Below are 16,056 nucleotides of genomic sequence, written 5' to 3'. Positions count from 1 at the left end.
TTCCAAACTCTTCTTTACCGGCAATATCTCGGTATGAAAGAAAAAGTGGTCGTATCTCCTGGCGGAAGTTGCATTTTCTTTACTCTCTTTAACACATTTGTGCCAAGGCCTCCACTGTATATGGCCCTGTACAAGGGTTCTGGGAAGACATCATCACACAGATCGCGGTAGAACTTTTTCCTCTTTGCACCAAACAAATATTCCAGGGAGAAACGCGCTGGAAGAAATCTAACAGTCTCGATGACCTCCCAGTAATATTCATAAATCCCACAATCTACTACTTCGATGGAGACAGCAAACTCGGGCAACGGGCGCCGCAGCCTAACTTGGCAGATGGTGCGCAAGAATGGGTCTTAAAGATCGCGAAAAAAACAAAACTCTAATGATCACCTGGCGTAAGAGGAGATTCCCGAGCACCAAACTCCTATCTTTAACCCGCCGGAACAGATTCGTACTGCTGCAGCGTTCCCATTTAACCGCCCAAATGAAAACTGCAGAAATCCCGTGAAGCATTTGTAAGTTTACCAGCGAACAATGCAACACTTTCAACGCGTACCATAGCTTGCTGATGAAAAAAAAAAAAAGATTAAATACTGTAGCTCTGGCGAAAATGGATATGTTAGCGCCTTTCCACTTCTCTGCTTTTTTCCATAGTTCTTGCGTCTTCTTTCATGCCATTCATTCATGTAGATTGCCTTGTGTGTTATGTCGTGTGCCAAAGCCAGGCAATAAAGGAAGAGAAAAAACTGGGGTGTGGCGCAGTGGCAAATCGCTTGGCTGTGGATCCAAGATACGGAGGCTCGATTCCCGGTGGAGATAAGATTTATTATATTATTTTAAACTCTCATTCTCGAAAGCGCGACACCTCTGCCGACAGCATTCTGCTGATAACCTTCTGTCGACAACAATGAGGCATTAAGGGCTTTCGCCTTAATACTAATTTTTTTAAATGTCAGTTCAGCTTAAATTGCAGACTTGGAGATAAACATGTTTTCTACCAGTAAAACAACAACTTTGCAGCAGCTAAGCCAAGAGCGTTGCAGTGGCTCAAAAAAACAAATTCTATGTGAAATGCTTTTGCTACACTGCTTTGATGCTAAAATGTATCGCGTACCACCAGCTCTCTACTTGCGTTCGTTAGCGGCCGTGAAAGGAAGTTACCACTTATTATCGTATTCACCTGCGACTCACAGGCAGCCTGCGCATCAAGCAACAAATTTTGATAGGGCAGGTTGGAATTCAGTCTGCTAAATGTTTCAAGGGGTGCACTTAAGTACCTTACTTGCGGTAATGCGAAAACACACAGAGGTGTCTTGCGTTGGCTGCCTTAAGCCGGGACGGTATGGTTGGTGGTTGATCCTGGCCCTACGGGGCTGGTTCTAGCCTGCCACCATATTTTTATCTGTTGTAGACCGTCATTGCACCCGCTACCGTTTCGGTGGTGGACGGCGGCTGTTGCGACGCACGTCTTTCTCCCCCTTTTTCTTTTTCTTTCTTCTCTATTTTTCTTTTGTCCGCACGAGGCAGCGGATGTGGCTCAACTACAGAGTAGCAGGCCCATGCACTTTCTTTTCATTCTTATTTCAGTCGCAACATCTTGGTAACTTTTTTCCTCTCCTTTCTTCCAAAAGGTGCAAGCTGACTTCCGCATCCAGACTGCAAATTTACCAACGCGCACTGATTGCGTACCAACAGAAAATATTAAGCGCGAAACTCTTGGTTGTCTTAAGTGGATTCTGGATTGCACTGTCGGCCATGACTTGGAATAGGGCTGTGATCAATGGCACAAGTGTTTGTGTTGTCATTACACGTTATAGCCATTAATCATGACTAGATTTGGCATTGGCTCCTTATGTAGATTCTTGACTATGATTAGATTCGGGATATGCTTAATGTTTCAAATCATCATGCAATGACATGACGACATTATAACGAATTAATGATGATGGAATTCAGTATTGGCTTATGTAGATTTAATTGTCGGGTATGACTACGTAGGCGGGGATTAATTATGCAATGTCATTAAGGAATTATAGGGAATAATTCACAACTGGATTTGATATTGGCTTATGTGGAATCTGGATTTGATTCTTGTTTTGACTATGAGGGTAATGATCAAGTATGCAATGCCATTTGTGATTATAGCCAATTAATGGTGATTGAATTCGGTATTGGATTGTTATGTGGATATTGGATTAGATTTGTGGCTAATTCTAATGTGGCTGGTCATTAGTGCCATTTGCTTAATCTAAACCAGCTACACCAGTGCAGCAAAAATCCATTGTAGGTATAGGAGATTTCCTACACTGATGTAGCTGGCGTAGGTTGAACAAATGACCCTATTATATTTATGCAGATGATTGGATCCGGTACTTTCTCTTTTTGGCTTGTTATATAGATTAGCTTTGGATCTGTCTTTTGGTCACGCTCTACGCGTACAGTCACTTTCTGCGCACTCTATTCATGAACCAAGGAAGGCTTTTGCCTTAAAACGGGAGACGAAAGCTTGGTTACACTTTTTGCTTTTTATGTAGTACGGAAGAAGCCGCTCTGAAAATGTAATTTTCAGAATTCAGGGTTAGGGCAGCTCCTTTTCGACCGAGAGCTTTGCGTAAAACAGGGTTGAAACTATTTTATAACGTAGAACATTATAACAAACATTTACACATTTACTTGGCTGTGTTAGTGACGATGAGTACGCACGAAGATGCGGACAAGGATTGCGCATACGCAGATCCGTACGTCAGTCGGTCTGTCTTGCGGGTGGACGCACGCGTCAAATCCCGACGCCCGTTGCTGAGTGCGTTGCGGATGCGTTGATAACATGGCGGCGCACTGGCCGCCCGCTCTGAAACGTATACACCTCACCGCTGCTTCCTCAGACACAATAGCTCGCTTTAAATGGTGAGGTTCTCTTTTATTACATTCACTCTCATCCACATGACAAGGTATTAGCTGCAAATATCCCTGGTGTTCTAGATAACTTAGCGAATTTCAAGCCGGAAGGCCTATCGGTAAGCTGTATATAGCAACGACCTGAATTCTCAAACTTCTTGTCGGAGCTTTCATTTTCTTCGCTTTGTGCAGTTTTTGTTGTAATAAAGAGGGTTGGTAATGCGACTATTCTCATCAGTAATTGCAGATGAAAGCTTTTTTTCAAACAAGCGGGCATGTACTTTGATTTATTGTCGCTATATGGCGCCGCCGAGCACGCCACCGGACAATGCGGCAAGGACAACTAAACGTGTTGTGTTCGCGGCGTTTGCAGCTCACGCAGCGCCGCGAGCAATACGTACGAGCACTTCTTACATATGCCCAACTAAATGTATCTATTGCTGCAGCTAGCATCGCAACGCTGTGCATTTGACAGGAACAACTGGAAGCATTCGACCGCTGTAAAAATTCTGAGAGCACTTCGGAATCTGTAGTGGAGAAATACGAAAGCCTGAGCGTTGATGCTGCGCACGGTACATCGCACCTCTTGTCGAACACAATCAGTGTTGCGTTGAAGGAATCAAAGTTCACCGACGTTCTATAATTGTTTTAGAGGAAAGGAAAGGCGCCGCATGCCGCTCGGGGAATCCAATAACTATCATCCTCACGGGTAACAAGGAAAATTATGATGTGCGTTGCACGATCCCGGTCGTGGCGCAGTTGGTTAAAACGCTCGGCTGGGGATCCGAGGGATGGATGTCTGATTCCTGGGGGAGACAGGATGTTTATTTTTCAGATGACGCCATCAGGATGCTGGGCAAGTGGAATTCTGCTGAATCTCGCGAAGTGGGGACACTTCTCGTGGACGCAATCACGGACGTTGTTGCGGCTGCAGGAAGGAAAAGAAAATCTACTGGCCTGCTACCGTCTCTGTAGCTGAGCCGCGGGATGCTCTACACGTTCGGAAAGAATCCCACTTCGTGAAAGTTGAACCTCTGGGAGGCTTATACAGGGCAGCTGAATGTTTAGAAGAATTTCTATGATGAAATGATCATTTCCTAGATTCTCTTTTGTATTGCACCAAGACGCGTGAGGGAGAGAGAGAGAGAAAACTTTTAATGAGCATATAATCAGTAAATATTCGCAGGAGCTGGGTGGTCGGTGCCCCTAGTCCAGGGCTCCGCTGGCAGCAGCTGACTTGCGGACTAGCTGGATAATCCAGGCTTGCTGGTCCAGGTTGTCGCTGGTCAGGGCCGCCTCCCACTGCTCGTGTGTCGGGCATGGCACTATTAACGTTGGGTCAGGTTTGTCCTGGCATTCCCAAGAGATGTGAAAGAGTGTGGGGCTTGCACCGCACCAAGGACAGTAACTCGTGTATTTTGTTGGGCTTATCTTATTTAAAATTTGAAGATTAGAGAATGTGTTTGTTTGTATTTTTCTCCAGTCTATAGCGTCCGAGGAAGGAAGGTGTTTGTGTGGTGGTGAGAAAATTCTTCTTTCTAACCGTAGGTGTTCCAGCCTGTCGCCGTAGGGTCCTAGGAGAGGGGTGAGGTAGGGATGGGGATCCGCCCGGTTTGTAAGAGCTCGGGCTAGATCATTCGCTACCTCATTTCTTTCTAGGCCTTCGTGTCCAGGTGTCCATGTAATTGTGTGCGTCTGGGAGATGGAACGTAATATTGCACACGCTCTTTTGTGAGGTTTTCCGGCCAGGTAGTCCCTGCAGGCTGGTTGGGAGTCCGTCACTACGTTTGATGACTTATTTTGGTTGTCTTGTGTTTTTATGGTGATGGCTATTGCCAGTGATTCCGCTTCCGCAGGATCCTTGGCATAGATCGAAGCCTGAATAATTGGCCTCTTCTTGTGGTCAACTGCAGCTATTGTGAACTTGCCAGGTTCGCCGTAAGCCCCTATGTCCACGTAGACAACTTCCGCGTCTTTAGACAATTGTTTTTCCAATGATTTGACTCTGGCTTTCCTTCGACCCTTCTGTAACTCATGGTGCATGTGCCTGGGTATCGGGTTCACATAGATGTTGTTTCTTGTGGATGTCGGAATTTGTGATTTGATCTCAGAAGTTCTTAGTGCCTGCCATAGCCCTAGTTTTGACAGGATTTCCCTACCCGCCTGCGTTGTTGTTAGGCGTTGTTTCTGACTCTCTAGAACCGCCTCCTTGAGCTCCTCGAAGTTGTTGTGCACTCCGAGTGCCCAAAGACGTTCCGTTGATGTTGTTGGCGGGAGGTTTAGGGCCGTTTTATAGGCTCCTCTTATGATAGTGTCAATGGCCCTTTTATCAGTGAATCTAATTTCGTGATATGGGAGCCCGTAGGTAATTCTGCTAACGACTAGGGCCTGTACAAGGCGTAGGGTGTCCTCCTCCCTCATCCCTTTCCGGTGGCAGGTCACCCTTCTAATCATTCTGGAAATTTGGTTGACTGTGGTTTTGAGTGTTTTGATTGTATAATCCACTCTCAAATTGCTTTGCAACCACAGCCCCAAAACTCTGATCTTGTCCTTCTCTTGAATTATCTGGTCTCCTAGAGAGAGCTGAATTTCTCCTGGGGACTTGTAATTTCTTCTGTGTAGCCTGATAAGTTCGGATTTTTCTGGGGAGCATTGAAGACCACTCTCCCCGGCAAATTCCTCGACTAGGTCTATAGCGGCTTGCAGAGCTTCTTCTTTTTGCGCCAAGGATCCTTGAGTAGCCCAGATGGTGATGTCGTCCGCGTATAAAGTGAAACCAATATCAGTGCGGGTCAACAGTTTTTTTGCTAAATTTATCATTGCTATGTTAAATAGCATTGGAGAGATTATTGAACCCTGCGGTGTACCTTTGTTCGGCATGGGTACTTTTGGTGATCGGATCTCTCCAATTCCTGTGGTGGCTGTGCGATCTGAGAGGAAAGCCTTCACGTATTTGAAAATTTTCTCTCCGCAGTTGATATTGTTTAATTCTTGCAATATGGTTTGGTGGCCAATGTTGTCGAATGCTCCTTTGAGATCTAGTGCCAGAATGAAATTTTCGCCTTTTCGGGGTATGGTGTTGATTACCTCTTCCCTAATCCGGAGGAAAGCATCTTGCGTGCAGAGTCCCTTGCGGAAGCCCAGCATGCAGGAAGGAAAGATGTTGTTTTCGTCGATGTAATTTTGGAGCCTTAGGTGGACTACTTTTTCATAGAGTTTTCCCAGGCAAGAAGTGAGGGAGATAGGACGGAGACTCTCCACAGCCGGTGGCTTTCCAGCCTTTGGTATGGTGATGATATCCGCGTGTCTCCAAGCTGATGGGACCTGTCCCTTCTCCCACAGTTCTTCGTTGATGTACTTCGTTAGGTCTTGCAGATGTTCGGTGCTTAAGTTCCTAATCATAGCGTAGGTGACTTTGTCTCCTCCAGGGGCAGTGTTTCTTGTAAATGTACGGGCGGCTGAGTAGACCTCCGCCAGTGTTATGGGGGAGTCAAGGGAGGGGTTTGGTTGACCCGCATATGAAGTTTGGCAAGCCGGAGTAGGGTCTCCTATGTATTTCTTGTGCATGGCGGTGATCAACTCTGCATCTGTGCCCGGGTATTTATGGGCTATGGTGTGGAGGGTTCTTCTTGTGGCCGTTTTGGTTTTTGATGTGTCTATCATGCTTCTTAATATTGACCATGCTTTAGCCGTGCTTATGGTACCTTTCAGTGAATTGCAGAAATCTGCCCAGTTTTGCTTGGCGAGCTTTATAGCATACTCTTGTGCTTCAGCCGTAACCTGTGCTATCTTCATTTTAAGTTTTCTATTTAATTTTTGCAATTTCCACCGTTTTAATAGACTTTTTCGGGCTTCCCATAAATGTAGGAGATGTCTGTCTACTTCTGGGGTTTTTGTCGTTGTGTTGATAGTCTTGGTCGTTTTTGCATGAGCATCCTTCAGGCTTTGAACCCAATCTTCAATTGTTGTGATGCCGTCGTGTGGCCGTCTAATTTGTCTGAACTTATCCCAGTCTGTTATTTTAGTAGAGCCAATGTTCCTTTTCATACGGGTTGTCATTAGGGATAAGCTAAGGATTTTGTGATCGCTGCCAAGTGTTTCTTCTAGATTGGTCCAGGTGCAATGTCTTATGTTTTTGGTGAAAGCTAGGTCTAAGCAGGTGTCTCTGCTTACACTGTTTCCTATTCTAGTGGGGGACATGGTGTCCGTCATAAGACAGAGGTCCAGCTGCTCAGCCGCTTCCAACAACTTGGTTCCCTTCGGGGTGTCCTTGTGGTAGCCCCATGCCGTATGTATAGCGTTTAGGTCCCCCATAATAATAAGGGGGTTCGTTCCCGCTATGCGTGTGCATTCCAGTAAAAGTGGCTTGAAATCTTCGTGCGTGTTGCTTGGAGGACTGTAAAGGTTTAGAACAAACACACTCTGCTTTCTTCTTTTTTGAGAGATGATCTCGATGAGAACTTGATTAATTTCACTGAAGGGAAGGTCGTGCGGTATGACTGTTAGTGTGGGGGCCACTAGTGTAGCTATTTTAGGTGCCGTGTCATGGGTGTATGTGAGGTATCCTTTGAGGTATGTTGTGCATCCTGTTTCTTGGAGACAGATGACGTCCGGAGGTATCGGTTGATTTTGAATAAAAATCTGCAGGGAGCTGCGTTTCCTCTTGAAGGAGCGACAGTTCCACTGCCAGAGCTCTAGGTGGTTTGGTTGCCGGTTAGGGGAGGCAGCCATCAGCGTTACTCGCCACTGACTCGCAGTCGCTGAGATCTGTCATGCCAGCGGACCTTCGGTGGGTTTTTAGTCGAGGGTCATCGGGGATTCCCGTGCGTTTTCGCACCCCCTGAGTTATTATTTGGATTTTCGAATTGAATTCTTCTTGAACTGCCGCAAATTGAGTTTGCGTGGCAATTTGTTGGTCTTGGAGTTGTGTCATGGTCTGCTGCATTTGAATAATCATTTGTTGCATTTGAGTAAGAATGCTTGGTGCGTTTTCTTGAGTGTGAAGTCCGAGAGTTTGCGTAAGCGTTTTCTGCCGTTGCGTTTGGAGTACACTCGCCTGTTGAGGTTGAGATGCGGAGGTGTTTACAGCATTTTGTACCGGTTGTGGCTGTATCGATACTATTGATGAGGGTTGGGGGGCAGTTTGCTTCTGACCCATTTGTAGCAGTTGTTGTAGTTGTTGTTCCACCTTATTAAGGCGTTTCTGTTGTTCTGATAGTTTTATTTTCAGTTGTCTATTTTGCTCCTCGAGCCTAGTGCAATCCTGGCATGGACCATACCCATTTAGAGCAGTGGGAGAGGCAACCTGAGCCCAGCTTACCCTTTTGCTGTCGTGCTCTAGCTTGTCTGGCGTCGCCCCTATCGCTTCTGGTGGTCCCTGCTGGTTGGGCCTGATCTGTTGTGTCTTCTGTTGGGAATAGTAGGCTGTCAAGTCCCGTCCCTTGGATCTCGATCGGGATTGCGGTCTCTGTTTCTCTGCCAGCTGCTGTTCCTCCTCCTCCGATGAAAACCAGCGGCGCTCCATCGGCTTGATCTGCTGATCTCTCCGGCTGACGTGCTGCTTGGGGGGCTTCTGTTGCTGATTGTTATTGCTTTTTTTTACCTTTGTTGTTGTAACGTCCGATATGTGCCCTGAGGCGCTGCTTGCAGGCCTTGTCTCCTGTTGGGTGGTTTCCCTGGCAGGCCACGCACTTGGCTTCACAGGTGTGGTTTTCCTCTGGTTCATGAAGGCCGCAGTTCCAACATACGTTGGCGTTGGGTGTTGGGCAGACATCCGCTCTGTGACCTGCCTTGAGACAGTCTTGGCAGATCTGTTGGGTTGGTCGATATGGGTAACATGCCGTCTCTCCCCCGTAATAGATGACGTAGCGGGGGAGAATGGGGCCTATGAATGTTAGCACTGCCGTGCGAGACTTTCCCAACATTCGTGCTTGAACGAGCTCGACCCCTTGTGTGCGTAGTCGGATGTTTGATAGAAGCTCCTCTGATGGTGTGTTTGGATCCACTCCATGAATAACTCCTCTGATGACGTCCTCAGGCGCTGCCAGGTAGACGTTGACTTCGTAAGCCTTGTTTTCCAAGGTCAGACTCTTGATGTGCCGTATGGCGTCCGCAGTCTCGTCGTAAGGAGTGCTGACTATGATGATGTTCGATCCTGTGCGGGGTCTCACAATAAATTTGGAGAAGTCGCACAATTCCGGGTTGTTGCAGGCAGCCACGATGGCTCTTGAGAACTGGGTAGGAACGAATTTTCTGACTTCCATGCCCTTCTTGGGTCTTATTATCACCTTATGGTCAGTTTTAGGAAGGGGTGGTAATTTCCTCCTCTTCTGAGACGTTGTTTGATCCATAGCCGGCTGTACTGGCGATGCTATCGTTTTCTTCGGTTTCACGACGGTCTGCAGCAAGTGTGTCGGGGGAGCATAGATCTTTCCTGCGATCACGACTTGTTCGCCTCTTGCTAACCTTTGACGATTCTTCTTGCATATGTTTACGTGCCAGTTGGAGTAAAGGTCATCCGGCGTCCAGGCATGACCCTCTTCCATGTCATTAGAAGTTTGGATTTGGACGTCTAATTCCATTCCCTGGTGTTTAGCAGAGTGAGCTGGGTTAGCGGTTGTTGAACACAGACCACTAGATCCCGCTTCGCCTTGGTCTAAGGTATCCATGCGCTCTGGATCGGCATTACTAGGCCTCGCATCGCCTAGCATGGCCGCCGCCGAGGAGCTTCAAAAGCCCATTTTGATGTCCAATAAAACACTCACGGGTTTGAGAAAGGCCTCGGTGAATTCCAAATGACTTCAGGAAGGTCCTCGAAACAAACTTTCTAGGATTTCTTGGACTTTCCAGACAATTTCCGCGTGAGGGAGACGATGTGCGAAAGTAAGGTCTGGTGTAGTGTCTCTACAGACACTGGTTCCCGTGCGGGTAGGAAAGGTAGGCTCAGTGAGAAGAGAGAGACCGGTTTGTTGCGCGGCTAACCACACGCGACGTCCTTTAGGTGTGTCGTGCGGGTAACCCCAGGCTGTATGTGGAGCGTTAAAGTGACCAACAACGAGTAAGGGACACTTGTTAGCTACGCGCTTCGCAAGTGTAAATAGCCGTTCATAGTTGTTTTTATAGCACTTACCCATGAATGACATAACTGAATGGTCCAAACAACTACAAAGCGATGTCCAATCAGTAACTTGTCCCCTACCAGATGACTGCCCAAGCGACATGGTTGACTCCCGCCTCCTGCATTTATGGGAGGCTAAAGACGGCCTAGAACGACGCTGGAAACGGCAGCGTTGGAACCGGACCTTGAAACGCCGCCTCGCCCGTCTAAACAGAGAGATAGAGACGCATGCAGCGACTCTTTGACGACAGAATTGGGAATCGCTATGCAACAAGATAGATGGAAATATGAGTGTATCTCAGACTTGGAACCTTTTTAGGCACTTATTAGACTCTAGTAAGACTAAGACAACCCAACGAGATAACCTCACTAGACTAATACATACTTGCGATACACCTCCACTGGAAATTCTCCAAGAACTACGCGATCACTACTTCCCCAAGTACTCTTCTATATTACACCCCGACTATTCAGGGCCCCCTAACGACTTCCTCGACCAACTCATCACAGTATCGGAGGTGCAGGCTGAGCTTCAGAGGCTTAACATATCTTCAGCCCCCGGTCCAGATGTAGTGCATAATAAGGCACTCCGGAATCTCGATTCCCAATCTATTGCTGCCCTTACTGAACACTTTAACGAGTGCTGGCAATGGGGAACCCTCCCGCCGCAATGGAAAGAGGCCAAAGTTGTGTTTATATCAAGACCTGGGAAGCCTCTGCTAATTTCAAACCTTAGGCCCATCTTTCTCACCTCTGCGATCGGCAAACTAATGAAGCATTTACTCCAGATCAGAATTTCTCAATATCTAGAAGGCAAAAATCTCATGCCCACCTGCATGTTTGGATTTCGTCCTGGCCTTTCTACACAAGTTGTCTTCTCACAGCTAAAACATCACATTCTCGACTGTCAAACCTATGATTCCAAAGCCATCCTAGGTGTGGATCTTACCAAAGCATTTGATAATGTCACACATTCAGAATCTTACAACCCTGGGAGTCGGCGCCAAGTTGTATGATTACGTCCGAGACTTCCTCAGCCAGCGCACAGCCACACTTACGTTAGGCGACCACTGCCTTCCAGAGATCACACTAGGTGCACGAGGTACACCCCAGCGCGCCGTCCTCTCCCCTATACTATTCAACATAGCACTTCTCCATCTACCCGAAAAATTAACCCAAATCCCCGACATTCATTTCAGCCCCTACGCCGACGAAATCACTGTCTGGACTAACCGCGGCTGCGATGCCGAAATAGAGGGACATCTACAATTGGCACTAAACACCATCGACACCTATGTAAGGGAATGTGGCCTAACTTGCTCCCCTTCAAAATCAGAACTCTTTCTCTACCGCCCCTCAAGCTAGGTATCCATTTGATCCCATTAGTATCCACAATCCGTGTGCTGGGTCTAGTTCATCACTCTCATGATGCGCACGGAGAAGTCATAGACTCTCCATACGCAAAGTCAACAGACCACCCGATTGATTCTCCGCATAGCCAACCTTCGGGTTGGCTTACGGGAGCGAAACACACTTCGCCTCACCCAGGCTTACATTATAAGCCGCGCCACATATGCCATCCCATACCTCCCCCTCAAACAAAAGGAGAGAGACCGGGTGAACGCGCTCCTACGAAGTTGCACGAAAACGGCTCTACGACTTCCCCCCAGCACATCTAATTCCCGACTCCTTAAACTCGGTGTACACAACCCTTTCTAGGAACTTAGAGAGGCTACATTAACGGCCCAAATAGCCTGCCTATCCAACTCGGCGGCTGGTCGCACTTTATTATCCCACTTAAACCTAAGCCCAGTTACACACCCTATTGACGGTGTACCCCTTTCTCCTAACCTCCGCTCTAATCTCATCGTACCTCCAATCCCTAAAAACATGCACCCTGAGTGAGACCAGGGCCGCAGAATAGCCAGGGCTCATGCCTTTCACAGACGATATAGCTAGGACCAAGAGGTGGTCTACGTGGACGCAGCAGAATATATGTCAGGCTCCCGTATGGTCCTGGCTGTAGCCGACAATCAAGCAAAGCTGCTTACTTCCAGCTCTATGATCACCAATTCTACCACACAGGCAGAGGAGGCAGCCATCACGCTTGCTCTCATCTCTACATCTGCCACAAAAATTATCTTTGACTCCAAATCTGCGATTCTAAATTATGCCAATGGCTATATATCCCGCACCGCTGCTCGCATATTACGCTTCTGGCAGCCCCGGTACACCATAAGCCTCATTTGGACGCCAGCACATGCCGGCCTCCTTGGCAACGAAGAGGTTAATTCCCTAGCCCGAGGTCTTAAATTCCTGGCTAGTGAAACGGAGCCCTCTACAGGCCGGGGAGCGCCTTCTCTCCGTGATATTCTCTTGTACTACCGGGACGAACGAAGGGAATATACACTCCCAGTCCCCTCTCTCACCATAGCGCAGGCCGTACACTGGCGAAGCTTACAGACTCGGACGGCTCCATACCCTACACTTCTACATGCCCGATACCCAGACCAGGTTTCCTCATCATGCAGACTCTGAGACAAACCAGGACACTTCATACAAATCCTTCTTACATGCCCCACCTTTCCTCATCCCCCATCACCGAGCGTCGCAGAGTCCTACTGGGAGTCTCTCATGAAGAGCATTTCAAGTCGAGAACAACGGAAGATTATCTCCAGTGCTATGAGGAGGATTGCTCTTCTCGGACTTTCTTTTGCTTTATAAGGGTGTCTCCCATATGGTAAGGGAACACCCAAGTGCCATGCTGGGGGCTTCGCCCCCACTGTTTGTTCAATGGCAATAAAATGTTTCTACCACCACGCCACCACCTGTAGCTGAGCCACCTCCGCTGCCTCGAGCGGACAGAGGAGGATATAGAGAAGGAGGAAAACGAAGAGGAGGGAGAGAGAAAACGCGCGTCGCAAGCTCGCAGTAGCTGTCGTCCGCTACCGGGCCAGTGTGTGAATGCCACAGTAGAAAACCATCCAGGAATACTAGCCGAAGTTTGATTTTTTTTTTCTGTGACATTAGTACGAGACATCGCAGTAGACGTGTGCGAGTACTGGGGGCATTTCGTTGCTGCGAAGGCAAATGACTTTTATTAATTTTTGGGTGCCAGAATAAGAGTCATTTGCGTCGTTATAAAAAAAGCGCGAGTAGTGCCAGCGCAACAATGTCTGACGGTTCTATACTGTTCTTTTTTAAAAAGATTGAAAACTATGCTTAACCTTCCTGGTTGGTTTTCAAGCGTGTCGTTCACAAATTCTTTCGGTGGCTGTATGATAACAATAGCATTGAAATTTCTGCTTTCTCCCTGGTCTGCGGCGCGACAGAAACTAACGCGCATGAATTCTTGCAGTGTTCAGTCACGGCCGCTCAATGGAGGCGCACTTGGGTGCGGCCCGTCGCGTCGCCCAGAAGAGCCGTATTGCGCCTAGTTCTCACCGCCACCGCTGCGGCGCCACCGCTCCGGGACGAGTCCGGGCGGAGAGCTGCGCGCAGCGGCCGTGGCTGTGCTTTCGTTTCGGCGCCCGCGTGGTCGGCGCTTGCTCAATTTAGGATTATGAGTGGCGTTTCACACAGTATGTGATGCTGTGTGCATGTTTGCTATTGATAAGGTGATAGCGGCAAGTCATCATCACTAGGCTTTTCCAAGTCATTCGTGGTCTTCCGTTTACAACGAGAACGAGGCAGTCGTGTGCTTCGCTGAGTGCGCACCCATTTAGTTGCGTTTCAACCACTGTAATAACGTATTATATATTGCAATCTTGAAATCGAGACATAGTTTGGGGCCATTTATTCAGCGTGCACTTTTCTGGAAACTTACAATTCAGGACGTAGTGTTCAGCATTATTGTTCAGCCTGTTCCGTTTTCACTGGAAATAATCTTAAAGTGGGTACCACCACCAAAACATACTAGCTAACACAAACTGTTGCAAAAGAAACAACACAAGACAGCCAGTTCAACGACACGCCCGCAGCCTCAGGCAATTTTTTACTCGTTTGATTATGAAGCCGCGTGATGCACAGAAGACACGCAAGCTTGTTTTACAAGCGAAGAACTTTTCTCGAAAAAGGTTTATGTGCAAGCGTGATTTTTTCCACTGTCTGATTGATGTTGCCTGTCCAGTTGGTCAGCAGTGGTCGCATTAGTTTGGTTAGGTCCTTAGTGCGACTGCGGTCTTCTCTCTCGCAAATCAACTCCGGAAATTGCACAAAATAGGGAAGAAGGGATGAAATTCACATGTTGCATAGCTAGCTGCTTCTTATGACATGCGGGCACTTCATCACCTTGCTAACAAAGGTGCATGGTGATTTTCAGATACCTTAGGCGTCCGTCATCAAGAATTTTGATAAGTCCAGGGTTTTGCAGGAATCACAAGGCACAAAGTTAATAAATGGATGGGGACTAATAAAATAAAATTATTGACACTCTAAAGTAAGCACTAGAAGTTATTTAAACTTTGGTAATATATAAATAATGAAAATATGGACAGGCACTGAAAACAGAATAAATAAAAATGTTTCATGAGATTCTGTAACACTATTCATACTTTCTCTTCAAATGGACGTGCAAGGTAACCAGCCAAGAATGGAATCGGTGCTAACTCTATCTCAGCTGCTGGTTCACACCCCACATGAATGAATCCAAGCTGACTGAATCCTGACTGAGTTTTCAGCTGAATCCAAGCTGAAAACTCTCTTGCAGCAGATGGCAGTTGGCAAGGTACGACTTTTATAATCACGAATTCCAAGTTTTATAGCTGCCTATTGTTTATATGCATTTGCAGACCGATGCTTGCAAGATGCCAACCTGCACAAAGCATGGCAAAATGTGTATAACGTCAGTCGATATATATATATATATATATATATATATATATATATATATATATATATATATATATATATATATATATATATTGCTAGTGCTACCTTCAGTATTTTCTCCGAGGTGAAAACTGCAGCCCTTGCGTCAACTTTGTCGTTCCCGCCTTTGAATTGCGGCTGCTAAAAAGCGATACTATAGACCCGCTTTCAGAGCCTGCTTTAGGGTGTATCGGAAGCTGAAAATAAGATTCGGGTAAATGCAATGCACTAGTAAGGCACACAGAAGACATTGATGTAAGATACTTGATGGGATCAAGAAGGTACTTAATTTGTACCACTCTGGATCTGGTGGTCATGATTGTTGCTTCGTACGTTCGTTTGTTAGCCTTTGCTGCGACGTGCCTCCTTTGTCCTGAATGTCTTCGATATGGTAAAGTCGAACTCTAACCAAGAGAGTCGCTCGTCATTTGACAAAAAGAGCGGCTCCTTTTGTTGTCTCCATGGCTTCACTTATGCGATGTTGTTCAAGGCATACCATTTTGATATCATTGTCATAAAAGTGATCGTGGCGGAGCTATCTTGAAACACACATGCTTCAGGATGACACGGAGGGTTGCCAAGGAGGAAATGAAGTGTAGCTATAACAAGTGGTGAAAATAAAGCTATTGACCTGCGCACATTAATATTTTCAAGGTTGTTTGGCTCAACATGAGCCCGCGTGAGTAACTTAACTTGTAATGTGGGCAGTTCGGGAACACGGAGGGGACAGCTGAAGGAAGCAGGATCTTCAGCTTTATGTTCTTCCTGTAATCGTCATCTGTGAAGTGCAGTGAGAATACCAGTGACTTGTCACTCGGCTCCCACCGGCTTCCTTTTCCGTCCTAGTCCTCCCGAGATATGTTTTTCAGCCATGCTGCTCGACGTTGTGAATCGCACGGGAACTCATGGTAACCGATCTTTTCTTGCTTTCGTGGTGCACAGCGGCACACAGCAGTTGCCTGACATGGTGCTGCATACGCATAGGACGCTGTTATACTGAGTAGTCAAAACGATAACACGCGCCAACCCAGCCAGCGCGCTCCTTCTGCGTCGTCTGCTCGTCCGTGCCGGCGGCGCCTTGTCCTGGAGTGGTGGCGCCCCCGCGGAGAATGACGGCGGAAACTGTAACTTCTCCCAATACGCGCTTCCCCAGCCATTGAGGCGCGACGCGACGG

General features: G+C 47.2%; 1 protein-coding gene across 1 annotated transcript in view; it reads left to right on the top strand.

The window, feature by feature from the left end:
* The window catches only part of LOC146186520 (uncharacterized), a 62,135-nt gene that overhangs the window by 1,712 nt on the left and 44,367 nt on the right, over nucleotides 1-16,056 (top strand). The gene's annotated exons all lie outside the window — the stretch shown is intronic.

Source organism: Amblyomma maculatum, chromosome 6 (genome assembly GCF_055883805.1).
Source record: "Amblyomma maculatum isolate TAMU_Amacu chromosome 6, ASM5588380v1, whole genome shotgun sequence".
Lineage (NCBI taxonomy): Eukaryota > Metazoa > Arthropoda > Arachnida > Ixodida > Ixodidae > Amblyomma > Amblyomma maculatum.
Note: the sequence above shows the minus strand (reverse complement) of the source record. Positions and strands in the feature narration are given on the sequence as shown.